The sequence below is a fragment of the Puntigrus tetrazona genome, chromosome 23 (assembly GCF_018831695.1).
Source record: "Puntigrus tetrazona isolate hp1 chromosome 23, ASM1883169v1, whole genome shotgun sequence".
Taxonomy (NCBI): domain Eukaryota; kingdom Metazoa; phylum Chordata; class Actinopteri; order Cypriniformes; family Cyprinidae; genus Puntigrus; species Puntigrus tetrazona.
In genome coordinates, this window is record NC_056721.1 from 7,151,081 (window position 1) to 7,165,040 (window position 13,960).

General features: G+C 38.7%; 1 pseudogene; it reads right to left on the reverse strand.

Moving 5' to 3' along the window:
• The window catches only part of LOC122329198, a 27,520-nt pseudogene extending 15,906 nt beyond the window's left edge, over nt 1-11,614 (reverse strand).
• Between the last annotated feature and the right edge of the window lie 2,346 nt (nt 11,615-13,960).

Below are 13,960 nucleotides of genomic sequence, written 5' to 3' on the forward strand. Positions count from 1 at the left end.
GGACACAGACACTTTCGAATTTCGTGAATTAAGATAATATGAGATAACATTAAAGGGATGGTTGACCCAAAAATGAAAAAATTACTCACCCTATGACTTTCTTTCTTTTTGGAGCAATACAATCTGAGTTATATTAAAATGTCCCGGGTTCTTTCGAGATTATAATGGCAGTAGGAATGGATGTTGGAGTCCACAGAGTGCACTCCATTCACTGCAAAGCACTTGCACATCTCCCCTGGGGTTAATGTATGCCTTCGGGAGTGAATTGATGTGTCTGTGTAAGAGAAATATTCCTATATAACATTTTATACACTATAATCTTCTAGCTTTATTTCTACATTTTTCTTATATTAAGCTCATCGCCTGTCAAAAAAGGCTCTCTTTTCACCCTGGATTGACTAAATAGCACGCTTGTGCTTAATACATGTCCACGCTTAACACAACGGACAATTTTTTTTACCAATTTTTTAACAATTCATCGTGACTGCACTAAAATATTTTCACATGCAGTCAAAAAAATATTTTGTCCTCCCAACTTAAAATTTTCTAGTTGCAATAAAGTTTTTCACTGCCCACCTGAATGTATTGTTTTTTAATTAGGGAGATTAGTTGTCCCAACAGAAATTGTGCAGGCAGAGCTGAAATTCAGTTGGGCCAATGGAAAATCTAGATCACATGGTCAAAATGTTTTGAGGTCAACATTTTTACAGTGTGGCATTCAAATAGTGTACTACTGTGTAAAAAGAAGTCATACAGTGATCACATTATGGATTTTTGCATATAAACAAGGTCCACTGCCCAATATTACACTGATTCATCTGGTGAAATTTCAGAGAATTTCCAGATCATAATTTCCAATTCAAATCTACCGCATTTCTCCTTGAGGAATTTCACTGTAAAGTGTGCCTCACTTTAAAATAGTAAATAATTAATTTGACTCTATAACTTTTGATTATTTAACATCATATGTAAATAATTTAAAAGGTATTCCTATTATTTTCATATTAAGCTAACATTTGTCATAAATCAGATATGCTGGAGGAAAGTGTTGGAATCACTGGTTGACCCATCTGTTCACAATAATGGCATCTAGCTGAGGGCTGACAGGTCATGCTTAACTATCTGAACCTTTGACTACATTATTCTACTAAGAAAATGTCTCAGTATACAGTGTATACTGCCAGCATTCTGTTCTAAACATAGCCGCAATGTTCATCCATGATCACCAGCACACCCCACATGAGAATCAATCCTTGTAAGACTGGAAACCTGGAGCTTTTTTAGAAAGCAGCCCAGATCCACTGGGCTGCCACTCCACCTCCATTCTTTTTAAAAAGACATAGCCGCTTGTTTTCTAAAAAGAAGTATCAAAACCAACAGGCTTAAGAGTTGGCTGTGAGCACTCCCAACCTGCATCAAGCGTGAGAAACTCAGGGACCTCCTGAGGCAAGAAATTTAACCCAGCAGAGGTAGGAGAGAGAGAATGTGCACTGATAACTAGCTTTCTTATATAGAAGTATATGAGTCAAACTTAGGCTATGGAGCAGGGAGGAGCTTCTGCAGAAGGGATGTTCAACTAAATAAACTTCTTGAGATATGAGTAAGCTGCTCTGTGCTGTTAAAGACAAGAGGAAATCCCTCACACACACACACACACACACACACAAATAGAATGTATGTCTGTCTGCTTGTCTGTTTTTAGATCTAAATCTTACTTTCCTCTAACTTTATCCAGATGCCACAGCAGGGCTGGCCATGAATCCTGTGACTTACCATCCTCCCCCTGCTGACTTTACTTTTCTGTCCCTTTGTGCTGTCTCAGCTTTCCTGGCAGTCTTCAACTCTTGGATGAAGATCTCTGGATCTCTCTTGTTTTCCATCCATCTCAGCTGTTCAGGGAGCACTGACAGAGCAAGGACTAGCAAAGAAGGGGCATGTGTGTGATTTTGAGGAGAAGTATATTTTTAAATATGACAGGAATTTAGCGAAATTATTTAAAATGCTATGATGGTTAACCTAGAGCTTTAATTAAAAACATAAAAACATGTTCACAGGGATGTAGCAAAAGTAGTTGTAAATGGCCCAATGTAGGCTCAAAGCAAAATCACACGTTTTATAGGAGGTCTCTGATAGAATTGGTGTGTTGTGTGTGTGGAATTGGAAAGGAAAGGAGTCAAAAAAGAAAAAGAAGATTAATAAGCAGAGGATAAATATAGCAGTGGATACTGGAATGGGGATATGTGGAGAGGAGAAGATAGTGAGATAGAATTCCTTGGTACCCAGAATACTCAAACAAATGAAAACACAAACAACTTCTTGTCAATGAAGAAAAGAAAACATAAATAACGTTAAACGTCAAGAGAGTTGCTGTTGCCTGAGCAGGACCAGACGGGAGTTTCAAGCATTTTATGCCATGATTTGGAAGGGAAAACCTCTGGAATAGACTGAGCTGATGCTTCAATCCTATTGATAGCTACATAAAAAAGTGAAAACATTCAAATAGTTCACACAAAAACCTTTTAGCCTCCCTCAGGTTATTTATTTACATTGTATGCCTTTTCTTTCCCTCTCCCTATCACGAGCAAACACCACTGTAAAAAAAGGAGCTTAATTGCTGTACGTTATTCTCCACACATAGTATGATCTGAACCCAAAACCAGTTTGTCAAAAAAGCTGGTAGCTGTAAAAATCCACTACATCAAAGACCACTGCCAATTCCTAAAGACACTGCGACTTTACTGCAGAAGCCGACAAGTGCTCTAGGTGTTTTGGAACAGAGTCAGAAGTGCATTTGAGCCAATCAGCTGCGCTGTATTCAGGTTAGGTGATAAGGCTACTTTTCAAAGTTCATTTTAAAAGTAATGCATACACAATAATGAGGAATGCAAGTTGCATAAAAATAATTACTTGTAATCTGTTACCCCCAACACTGAAGTCGATCGAAGTTGATCGAGGATGGATAATTAGGCCAGTGATATTTTCTTCAGGGGTGCAAAAGGGAAATAAAGCTGAAATGATTTCACAGATCCTTGAAAAAAAGAGCTCTTTACAATGGTGAGGAAAAACTTTATGTATTGCGTGGTAATCACATCCATATAGTCTATGATCACAAACAACGTTTGTCAGTCATCCACATTGCCATTTGAAGAGATTACAAAGATTAAAATAAGTGTTTTTTTACTCTAAAACATGAAATGTGGAGATATCTGTTTTTGCTAGAAATCAGGGATTTTTATATGGAAAAAACATTATAATAATTAAACTTTTAATTTTGTTTTATAATTACTTTTAATCAAATCAACCTATTTGTGGTATGATTTATATTATTTGAATACGCAATAAAAAGCGTAATGTCAAAAAGTTTTTTTAAATGTTTTTGCAAATGAGCTTTCATATATTTTAAAACGTTTTGGTAACTGAATTTTAGTCACCACTGACTTCCATTGTATTTTCTCAAAGTATATTCCAAGTTTCATGAAGGAAGTTCATACAGGAATTCAAAATGTCCAATTCCACTGTGAAAGAATGGGTTCTTTATTGTTATCTATTGCTTCCACGGAACATTTCCATTTCACAAAACATTCTTTATAGTGGAAAAAATGTTCTTTTGATTATTGCAGTGTTCTTCGACCTGATAAATACGGTTCTTTCAGAACCGTTCACAGAAAGTTTCTTCTAGGAACAGTTACAAACAGTTGTTCTGTGGCATCATCCAGTGACCTCATTTTTAAAATGCAACTTCTACGAGGACTTGAATACGCTGCTAAACAGTTTTCGTCACTATCTTATCAGGACGTCACACATTATAAATCCTGATGGACGAAGCACATCAAAACACTCTTCAATCCAGTGAACTACCACAAAAACACCGCAAACACAAACAGTAATGAAAGAAAAAGGCCAGTTACCAGAATGTCCATCATGGCCGGGCGGAGGGCAGCCTACTAGTCTTAAAAATCCTCAATGATGTTAAATGCCTTGAGACATGCATATCATCCTCGCAGGCCACTGGACCTCTCTTACACACAAAACACTTTCAGCTGAGGCCGGAAAGCACAGGAACACAGAACTACAGGGCAAATGCAGACCTTTTACAGACACACAAATAGGAGAGAAGAGGGCAGTGAGAGAGAAAAAGAAGAAATAGATTTTATATTAGTCACATCAAGTAAATGCTCACAGTTAAATCTATGATTCTTTTATGTTTTATGAATTAGGCTAATTCATACAAGCATCTTCAAAGTAAATCATCTACCAAATTAGCATGTGGTAGCAGAGGCATTGAAACGTTCGGGTTTTTAATAATCGTTATATGTGGAGATTAAAAAAAGCAAAAAAAACATTTTCAACAAAGGCAAAATTCAAGGCAAGCAAACAACTTGGACAGAATATAAGTGCACAAATCCTGGAAAATCACCTTGCAAAACACTCGAACACATAAAATTGTTTTCACACTGTGTCCTAGCCAAATGTAAGAGCAATGATACAACAAGAGTTGAGCCACCACCTCTCATTGGTCCAAACCCCTCCTCCACATTTATACCACTCCAAAACGTCGATGAGGTTACAGAAGTTATGGTTAATAAGATGCCATTAAATGCCTTATGCTCACCTAAGATAAAATTATTAAATGTAATGAAGTTATGTTGCTACGTTTATTTCTGGTGTGTAATCATGCATGCAGCTTTCTCATATTCACTGTGAAAAGACATAAGCACTTGCTGATGAAAGCTCATTTCATCATGTCAGCTTCCCATAACTTAGTTTGACCCATAATAAGGACTCCCTCTGGCCGATGAACTCCATGATTTTTCAGATTACCTTCATATTTATGATGACTAGATGAGGAATATCAAAAGCATATTATAGAGACTGCACTACAAAAGATGGATACACACACACACACTTTTTTCCAATGGCACTATAACGGATCCTATTAATTTCCATTGCGTACCTAACCCTGTGGTAATTGCACTTTTTCTTTTGCTGTAATTACTGATTTCTGCCATTGCCAGTATTAATGGAAATTAAGTACAGTATGTCATAGGTCAGCATCTGAATTTCACTACCAATGTTTTCTGGACTTTCTATACCTGCTCAAAACACATTTTGTATGTTTTGTTGCTTCAGTCTATTTACATCAAAGTGCGCATTAGCCTTGTTCCCGTTCACATCGGATCAACATTTTACCTAATCCTGATCCATACTATTACAGAAAATATTGTAGAAATAACAAGAAATCAAATAGACTCCCGCTAAACATCGAAGCCATGGACGTCTAATTTATTTTAAGAACTTAACCAATCGAGCATTACCAAATCACCATGCATCGCTTGTCTAAACTTGTCTAATATTTAGAAATAAAAGATCTGCCAAAGATCGCCCACAAATCAGTAACATAAAATCAGCCCCAGATGTTCAGCCAGCCGCCACGATCCTGTGCCACCCTCAGATACACACAGATAACGAGCTAAAAGGTCACCTGTGTCCATGACCCAATGGAACAACTGGTATATGGTCTTTAATATGCCTGAACATTATACTTTTAATAATATGTATCATATTTAATTAACATCCATATTTAAAACATTAATACATGCAATTGCTCTTCTGCGGCAGCTACTACTATTATAAACTTCAACTTCCCTCGTACTACCGTTCAAACGAGTAAACTATCAGGATCAGACAGGATGCTTACATAGCTGCAGGTTTGATGGGAAGGTAGATAAATATCTCTGGATTGTCAAACTTCGCTTCTGCTAGATCTTCCTGTTGAGGCCTAGTATTTGCGTAGGGAACTAAAGGCACTCTTTAGCTCGGTTATGTACAAATCTCCTACTTCCCTTTGACACTGTGAAGGAGGAGAGGAGGAATGAGCTACCACATGAAAAAGAAGCTTCGGTCAACAGAAGACTGGGAAGAAAGTGGACGTTAACGAGGACATGCGTAAGAAAAAGCAGAGACGGAAGGCGAAAACGCATGAGCGCTCAAAGTAGGAGAGTGGTGTTTAATCGGCCAGCCTCTCCACAGACACAATGTGATGTTTCAGTGACGGATATATTCCGAGATTGCATTTGGAAACTTGATTTTTATTTTATTTTAGGCCCAAAATGAATAGTCTCTCATCATTTATGTTGTTCCAAACCTGTGTGGGACTTTCTTTCTCTCTGAACATAAAAAAAGAAGATATTTTGAAGAAGCGTGCACTGTTTGCTCTTCTCATGAATTTACATATAGAATGGAGAATAAAGTTTTCAAGTTTCAAAATAAATGCACAATAAACATTTAAAGCGATAATTCACTCAAACATTTTTCAACAATTTGGATTCAATCAAAAAATATCTTAATTTGTGTTCTGAAGATGATTGCAGGACTCGTGTGTTTGGACCAACATGATGTGAGTAATTAATGACAGATTGTTTATTGTTTTTTTGAACTGTTCTTACAAAAATCAAAAAAGGGTTCATGGGACTCCACTCATCATATGGAGATATGCAATAGAATTGTAAGAGAAACAGACCAAATCATTACTTGAGAATTAAAATGATCTTCCCATCAGCCATTTGAGAATCGCTGCAACTGAATAACCTAGTCAGCTGAATACTAAAACACAATCTGTCTAAATCATCAATTAATTTTTTACTGAATTTTTTAAAGATTCACTGAATTGAACGAATGATTTAAAGAAAAGAACAGTGAGATTTTTAGTTAGCAATGACTTAAATTTCTGCAATCTATTTTCATGCAAAGGAATCTGCGACTTCAGAAGGCTTGGAATATTATAAAAAATGAAAAAAGAATAAAAATGATGCACCACTTTATGTCACTTTTTTTAAAGCTTGGAAGAAGCCTGTTTATGGAACATAGTGACCGGTATGAAGTCTTACTGCTTTAGACGGCATGGGTGAGTAAATAAAGTAAAGAAAAAACATGATGTATTGGAATGTAGAAAGCAAAATAAAATATATACATACATTTAAATATAAAAGATTTTAAGAGATAAATAGAAATAGGAGAGGAAAAAGGAAAGCCAGAGAGGAGAAATGAGGATTGGGAAAGAAAGAGAAGATAAGATGAGGAAAGAGGATGAAAGAGAGCGAGAGAGAGAACAATGGCTCCAGAATGACACAAGTGACTCATGGTTTCTTCTTTTTTAAAATCCGCTTTTCTTGCAGCGACACCACACTAATCTGTTGGGGACTTGCACTCCAGCCTTTCCCATCAACCCAATAAAACAACAATGGCGCACAAGCCCTTGTTCACACACGTTGTTTATGTGTACACTCGAATTCTTAGGTTGTAAACTAAAGGGTCTGGACTCCAAAACTGAGTTCTGTTCTGCAGGGTTATGACAGTAAACGATATAAACAACTCTAAAACAAATCTTATTTAACGCTGTGCATTTGATTACACAAATATAATCAGATGCGCTTGTAGGCAAAAGCCTCGTGATTCAATCAAACGTGATCGTGATTTTGGCCCATATTCATTTTTTACTCATTACCCTCATTCGTGAAAACCATCAATAAAACGCTAGGATGCCTGTCTTTATCAGGGATGGGTTCTAATTAACTCCCGATTTTCTTCAACTTTTTCTATTTAAAAGTTCGTTGATGTTCTTCTGGGCTTCTACAAAGTTTTACTTTAAAAGTGCTTGGTTCAGCAAGGAAACGATATTGCAGCACCATATTTCATCACTTAAAACAATTGTCCTTTAATAATATTCAGACAGTTTAACAACCCAGTCCTTCCCCCTTTTTATCTTTTATGATCAATAATCGCAGTTTTACGCACAAAGCTTGTCAAAATACCAATAATTTTATTTTCGCTTATAAGTAGTTAACATTTAAACAGCCTACATCTAAAAACAGCCTTTCTACAGAATACAAAATAGAAAAAAAGTGTTTAACTTTAAACTAGAACACATCAGAAGAGACATTTATTGATGAATAGTCAACACCTGGTTGCTCTATCGATTAGTTTTTTACATTTGTCGAGAAAACAAAAACATGTGTCACTATCTTTTCATCTTATTAGTGTTCTCAGCTACAAAAAGTATCGCACTTAAATACAAAATCAACATACAGCTTTCAGGTATAAACAAATGAAGAACTAAAAAAAGATAACTCAACTTTTTTCATTGTGCATTCAAATTAATCTCAGTTTGTTAGGTCAAAAAGACTAGCTAACTAACAAAATAAAGTCTCTGATCAAGCAAACGACGATTAGCAACGGCAACTTACAAAAGCTACTGTAAATAGCTGCAGCTTCTTTTGTATAATGTCAAATGGCACGGTTGCGTGCTGTAGCAGCTTACTCACTTTTGTTTTAAAAAAGGAGCTGTTTTTGCTAAGCGCTGTTCTGATTGGAATTAGGGCTTCAGAGAGGACGACTGGCCCTTATGAACTCCTGCACAACTCCTGAAAGGCCCTGAATAAGGGAATCATTTATTCAGGATTCTGCTCCAGTGACTGGTCACATTGCTTTTCTATTTTCTCTGGTTTTGTTCATTCAGGAACTGCTGTTGAATAATGCCTATACAGCAGACAGAATGTGCTTTTTTTTTTTTTGTTGTCGTTTTTTTTTTCTTGCAGTAGGATGTGGTAAAAGATATCTATCTCTGCATATGTCTTACTGGAACTCGTATTTATTTTAGCAAAAATACGAAAAAACAATGCACACATTTAGATCACTAAAAGGTATGTCTTTAGAGGTCAGCGCATGTAAAATTAGACTAAAACGACGACATATTGACATCTGTTATCGGGCATAAACTCAATATTAAAGTCCTTAATACGGGACTTGAGTGAGTAAATAGAAAGAGAAGCACCAGAGAGCTGGATTTCCTGGTCTTCATTACACATCCTTGTAAATAAAACGAGCTGCAAGCACCGCGACTCGATGGAAAATGAGAAAAGTGTAACAATCCCATTTGATCAAAATTAAGTTTGGTGGCTCAATAAAGGTTGACATTTTTAAAGTTGTTGATAAAAAAATTATTAACCAGCACAGTGTTTCTAGCTTTTTTTTCTAGCACTACAGCCTGAATTGAACTTGATTAAATAAAAATACAATGAACCGTGAAATAATGTCAAGTTGTCTGATTCATGAAAACTATTAACTCTCAGGAGCATATTCAAGTAATGAGTCAACTCAAGCAGCGCAGACATTTTCTATTCTATTTTAAAATAAATCTATGTAAAAGATTACCGTTGTTGAGATGTGGGCAGATTTAGCTAGTCTTTTTTATTGGAAAATTGTTAAATAAAGCTCCCATTAAAACTTCCATTTTAATCAGTAATGCCGCCTATACAAGGTTTGATGAATCAGTCTCTTACGTTACGCTAAAGCTGAATTCAACGCCTCTTGATTGGCCATTGTATCTATCGTTCAACACGCCAAGCGCGTGATTGGCTATAATGCGCAAGCCTGTGAAACCACGCTAAAAGAATCATGGCAGAACACTGAGCAGATCTATATTTAATGGTGCAGTCAACACTTCATTTCATTGCATTTCCATTTTATTGGCGATAGCCTTAAATGAAACGTATAAGCAGCATTTGTGTCTGTCTGAGGAAACTGAGGATAGTGCAGATTTTACGCCAATGATAAGCAACAAATGACCAGGACAAGCCATACAAAGTTCCAGGAATTTCTCTGATTTAAAGATCCTACTTTTGGGATATGTTATGCACAAAACTGCATGAAATCTATCACAATGTGCAAGTCGCTTTTTGGGATATTTTATGATGACAAGCTGACATATTGTGCCTTTAAACGCTTCTCTTTTGGCCATGTGTGTGTTGGGGTGATGAGGACTCATCCTACACTATGCAGATTTTTGTCCAATCGAATATCCTGCAACGAAAAATGTCCTCAAACTCCAAAACTGTTCATGCAGGTTCGTGGACCGTGGCTTAACTAAACTCTACCGATGAAACAATAACTAAAAAAATTATGAGAATACATTTAAAGAAGAAATAAATTAATAAATAAATAAAGTCCATGGAACGATCCAGCTCAAGAAATAATTTCTTCAAGCAGTACTAAACCCTCTAAGTCCTCGGTCGCTGACTTAAATTTAGTTCAGCCACTTTTTCGAGGCTTTATTCGTGGACAGGCCGGGTTTTTCTCAGAAAGCTTAGGTGCCGGACACGGGCACGCTATCTCTGCTCACATTTTCAGAGATAACGATGCGGTATAATTAATTTCAAACGCAGCACTACGCAGAAAGACAAATGTCCTTCGTGGTACAACAAACGAAGCGGCCTAAGCTCGCTAAATCTGATTCCTGGTACATCAAAGCGGCCGAGCTTGACTGGCGTGCCCACGTGGAAGCTTACTCGGTGTTTCGAAACATGTCATTCTTCGGGCTAATATAAACCCGCTCGTTGTCACCACAAACTGAGGAGGTTACACGCGTCCAGTGTGATACGCATAATTCAGTCCGATAACAGACATGCCTACGAACACACACACACACAAAAACACCCAGGCGTGACTTGCTCTTCGGAGACAAACCGGACACGAACGTCTCCCTAACACCTCGGGAATTCTCGCTCTGACGTCAGACCCGCACGCGCGCTTGTGTCTTCTCTGGTTCCAGCAGCGACACGCGCGGACGCGTTCAAAGCGCCGCCACGCGACAACCGCGGCGGCGAGCACGCGCGCACGCGCAATTCATTCACCGGAAGCGTCCCGCGCGCGCCTCGCGGACGCGCTTCTTCTACACAGCCAGCTAAAGGGACGGGAGAACGTCTTCGGAGACGAGAACGACGCGCGAATGCGCACGCGAAAAGGCGTTCGCGGGTTTGTTCCGAGCGCTTCTGCAAACACGCGGTTAGCGCATCAGAAACGCACGCGGATCATAACTCCGGGCTTTATCCTCCCCACTTCTCAGATGTTTGGTTTGAAAATATACTCCTAGTACAAACGCTATAATCCGTGCGTTAGCTTTCACTTACCGTCGCACCGAGATGCCCCCCAAACCAATTCTAACTGAGCCCCGTGCTGCTTAACAGGCAGCGATTAAAACATCGACTGAGTGGGCTATGCAACTGTTTTATTTGAGATGAAAATCAAGCCTGTAAGCTGCTCGTGACACACACACACACACCGGTCTTCCTGTAATAACTGTACACTGAAAACACATCACTCCTGGAGTAACGACATGCACGGGGCTCGCAAAATACACCTCACGGCAGATGACAACTCAGTTTAGCTCTCCGCACACACACCTATCCCATCCCGACGAAGCGAAACGAGCTCTAACAGAGAGGCGAAGATAAGCGGCATTCCCTCCTCGACTGCGAACAAGCGCCGTGGTCGGTCTCGAAGACATTCAATCTCTCCGTTTCTAGGAAAGCGTCGTTCTCGCCGAGCCACAGAAGTAAGTTCCTGCCCGTTAGACTGCGGGAAAAAATACATGCACACACAGAAGACTGGGATCCGCGGAGGACGACCCTTCTTTCGGGGAAAAAAACGGAAAGAACCCACCATCCACTGGCAAACTCAACGTTTATGCTGTTAAAACGCGAAGGATGACCATACTTACAATCTTGGCATTAAAATGATCTGGAGGGCGGTAGCCGTTTCGTTTTCTGATGCACATCCGTTTGTTTTGGGCTGTTTTGTGGGTAAAATACAGCATTCTTTTTTTCCTCCAATGTTCCAGCTTGAGAATCGACACCCTTACGGAGGCAGGCTGGGGACGAATTGCGCATGCGCTGATTTAGACAGTTCTACTCAGTCGATTGACGAAGGACTTCTCAGTAATTGTCATTTCCAAGCGGAACTTTTCAAGTTGATCCTCCCGTGATCGCGCAAACGTAGCGCACGACGTGTCGATGGAAATAATAAAACAAAGCGCGTATTTAACAGTAGAGCACTTTTAGAGGGTTACGAAATGGTTGTTACTTCAGTCACAGAATAAGGCTGACTGGGCCTACGTTGTGTGAAATATTACGCAGCCCATTATTTGACAATCATCCTTTCCTTTTATGTATCCTCTCTAATGCGGCTCGTAACTTCTGCTCAACTTAAATGCGTCTGTGTTATTTTTACAGGTAGGCGTCCATAACACTTCAATGACGCCAAATCAAACACGGGGTTTCTTAAATTACACGGGGTGTCTGTTACTCTAACCAAAACTACTTGATAGATTATATTCACGTTTTTATTAAAATATATATATATATATAGTACATATCCAGCAGGGGGCGCCAAACACTTAAGCGAGAGCTACGCGTCCCAATAAATCCTCGATCGACGGCATTTCTGCAAGATTACCGAAACTGAAATGCTCTACCATATTAGACAAAAAAGAACTCAGCTGTCATATTATGCAAGTTTGATAACTTTAAATGATCTAGATGAGTCTGATTCCGAGATGCTTTGCTGATAGAGTAGAGCATCGCTACAGCATCCTGGTGTGAACTTGCTCTGAAGTGCTGCATCTCTGCTGGTAAACTGTTCCTTCAGCAGTTACAGGGACTGTGTGTAGGAGCTGGCTGAGGGTTCAGAGGGGATGGACATGTGTCTGATGGCCACTTGGTGTCAGTAAAGCTCTCTGCCCTCATTGTGGGGCTGAACCCTCCCCTGTACGCTATTAAGAAGCCCGCAGTTTGATTTATCATATGATTAAATGCTTATCCTGCTAAAAGCGCCTGCTTTGCAGAGCATTTAGTTAGATGGTGCAATAAGAATGTCTTTAAAAAGCATTTGGTAGTTAAATTCCTTTTAGGTGTAATTAATTATAGTCTATGCTGTTAAGGCTACAGGCAATTTTCTCTCCCCACCTTTAGAAGTAGCAGCTTTCTGCTCATAATTGTGTTATCTGCTTCCTGTCATCTTCGGCTTCACCCCCATCTTTAATCTAAGAGACATGAAATTGACCAATCTTTCAATTCTCCTTCCTTTCTAATTACAATGCTGGACATAATGACTTCAAGCCATAATTAGGTCGGATTCTGACTTTTATTTACTCTGCCTCTGCTGAGGAGAACCCAGATGTTCCTCGGACTGAACAAAATATCAGCGCCAAGGTCGTTCACACCAAGGATGATAACTGCAGCGATAACAATACGGTTATTTATTTATTGCTATATTGTCATTTTGCGTTTAAGAGAATCCGCAATACAACTGTAACGATAACATCACGTTCTGAAATGACTTTCAGAAAAATAAAAATTCACTGGCAGCCAATAAAATCTATCTCGCTTTTCAAGAGCGCTTAAAGCGACTGAAGACAGCACTGCAGTGCACTTACAGTAAAAATAACCTTGCCCTGCTTTTTGATGTGGATGCTAATATAGTTGGTTACCTTCCATAGTTATCGCGTATCTAAACAGACATTAGGAACATTCTAGAGAAACTGGCGCTTTGGGAGGCTTAGTTTGAGCTTCTACAAAAAATGTAAACCGACGGAGAACGTTAGTGAAATGTTCTGCGTTGCTGGGAGAGTAACAATAACAACACGCAGAGAGCAACGATATCTTATTGACAGCCCTTTAAAATGGGCCTTAAAGTGAAAGTTCACCCATGAAAAAAAAAATCCCAGGGTGATTTGCTCACCCTCGAGGCACAGGTGTATATGACTTTCTTCTTCCTTTAGAGGGATATAATCAGAGTTATATTAAAAATGTCCAGGCTCTTCCAAGTTTTATATATGCAGTGATATTCTACAGAGTGCATAAATTCATCTATAATCTATAATGCTAAAGATAGTTTTAATAATAGCAGCTTAGCTAACTATTTAGGTTCCTTCAATGGAAAAAAAATTCAAGTTTAAGAAAGCAAAACCAACGAAAAATAAATTCAAAATGAGAATCTGGATGCTAAAAGAGTTATCGCCATAATGCTGAACGGGTCTATTTTTATAAAGAGCCCACAACACAGCTATGATGATTTATAAAGGCCTGCTGACACCAAAAAGAGCTCACTTTCCACCGTAACGTCAGCA